The sequence below is a fragment of the Lepus europaeus genome, chromosome 21 (assembly GCF_033115175.1).
Source record: "Lepus europaeus isolate LE1 chromosome 21, mLepTim1.pri, whole genome shotgun sequence".
Taxonomy (NCBI): Eukaryota; Metazoa; Chordata; class Mammalia; order Lagomorpha; family Leporidae; genus Lepus; species Lepus europaeus.
This window is the reverse complement of record NC_084847.1, coordinates 7177237-7179555: the sequence shown is the minus strand read 5'-3', so window position 1 is coordinate 7179555 and position 2319 is coordinate 7177237.

Here is a 2319-nt window from a genome sequence, read left to right as displayed (position 1 = left end):
GTCTCCCGGGGGAGGTGGGGGTGGGCGGGGGGGCCTCTCCCCGCCACCAGCACAGCCTCTGACCGTCGCAACAACCTCTCAGCATCTGAAAGGCATTAAAAGCATTGAAAAAGGAGAGGTGCACCCGCTGGTGGCTGTGCAGAGGGTCTGACCTCAGGTGGGGCACCCAGGGCCCCCCGCCCCCCGGTGGTGACATGCATCCCGTGTGCCTTCCCTCAGTGCCCCGACTGGGTCTCTGTGGACGTGGGCAGAGCGGCCTCCAGTTCTCGGCTTGGTGGGAGCGGAGCTGGTGTGGGGGGCTGGGGGCAGGGGCAGTTTGTCCGGAGCTCTGACCTCTGGGCAAGGCCGGCTGGTCTCCCAGCTCCTCTTAGAGCCTTACCTTTTCCTGTCCTCTAGCTGAGTGAGCCTCCCTCACTGAGGTGCCGGTTGGAGGCCTGGGCTGGGGTTTGGGGTCTTTGTTTCATACAGCACTTCCTCCAGGACTGATTCTTCCAGACAGCCTGGGGGAGGGGGCTTCCTTAGCAACTGGCTTAGAGATGAACTGAAGCTGCCCCGGGTGCACCTCACTGCCAACGCTGCAGGCGTCTTGGTAACTGGATCCTTAGGGTTTCCCTTGCTTTGGTGTGGCCTTAGTTAGGTTTACCGATAGAAGTAGCTGGGTGCTGTGCTTGGACATAGGTGGCCTGTACGTAGTCAGGAGTCCACGGGTCAGCTTTCAGAAACGGTGGCTTTTGGGCAGGTGACAGCGGCCCGGCTGGGAGGGTCAGGCGAAGCTGGAGGCACTGAGCCGCCCCCGCCCGAGAGGGGTGAAGTCTGGAGGGGGCTGCTGTGTAAACAGGCCATGGTGACGGCCAGTTTGCTCTGCCCTGCTGTGCAGCTCTTGCTTGGTGCTCTCTTCCCACCTCTGCCCTCCGCTGGGTCAAAGGTCGCCATTTTCCTTCCAGCCTCGAATTGGCCCCCAGGCGGCTTCCCAGGGGCCTCTGTTTAGGTGTAGACCACACTTCCAAAGGCGCTTCTGCCGAGGCCCAGGAGAGCTCCCTGGCCCTCGCCCCCACTGCTCCAGCCTGGGCGCCAGCCCCCTGTGCTGCCAGGGCCCCAGTAGGCTCTGCCCGACCAGGAGCTGTGCGGAGGTGACCTTTGGAGTCTGTGGCGGGGCAGGTCCTCTGTACACAGCTCTTGCTCTGAGCTTCCCGGCATCCTTTTCAGCCGAGCGTCCATGCTGGCAGGGACCCCCACCGCCCAAACACCAGCCTCAGCTCCCAAGGTGGGGGACTCCCCCAGGCTCCGGGAGGGACGAAGGGTGTTGGTGACCGAGCCAGGACTAGAATCCAGGATTTCCCAAATCAGGTCTCGCCTCCCATCAGCCACCTTGCTCTGAATAAAGTGTTGTTTTGTGCGAGGCTGTGTGTGTTGTGTGGGCGGGCTGGCCCAGGAGCTCCTGTGAGCCCTGGGGGAGGGGCGGCTGTCCCCAGAGGCTGTCGTGGCCTCCTGGGCGTTCTGTGTTGGTGGTGCTGAGCGTTCTGTGTTGGTGGTGCTGAACATGGTGGGTGCCCCTTCCCTTCTCACTGGCCAGGGGGATCTTCAACGGAACTGCCCTACTGAGCACTCCGGAGGCTGCTGTGCGAGGGTGAGAGCCCTCAGCCCCCCCCCCCCCCCCCCCGTTTCTCAGGGGCCCAGGCCGGCAGGTGTTCATCGCCTGTCCCTGCTGCCACTGTCCAGGCACCGAGGGAGGACTGCAGAGAGGCTGCGGCCCAGGGGGCTGGCGGGAGGGCACCAGGATGGCACTAGGGAGGGGAGGGGTCTGCCCCACCCAGTGTCTCCAAGAGACTTGGTGATGTGGGTGTGTGGAGATGTGTTAGGATTTTCAGAGGTGTACTGGGAGAACTTAATCAGCCCATCAGACCTGTTTAGGGGGAGGCCAGAGCACAAATTGAGGCTGTCAGCTTCAGCCGCTGAGTAGCACATAACAGGTGGGGCTGGGGAGACCGACCCGGGGAAGCCAGCTGTGGGTGAAGGAACGAGTCCTAGGACTTGATTTTGGGGGGCCGTGGCAGACAGACTGGAAGAGGGTGGGAGGTGCCCGGCCTGGGCTGTGGGGGCCTGATGGGGGCCCTCTGGGGTGGGGGATTGGGAGCCGCTCTGGGAGCAGAAGTGATTCATGGCTCCGAGGCCTGGATTACGGCAGCATCTGCCAGCTCACTGCTCTTGGGCCCTGCCAGCGCTCCCTGCCCCACAGCTGCGAGAGCTTCAAAGGCCATGCAGATCCTGGGATCAGCTCAAGCTCTCAGGGTTCCTAAGGGTCTTCCTGGCCGGCCTCTT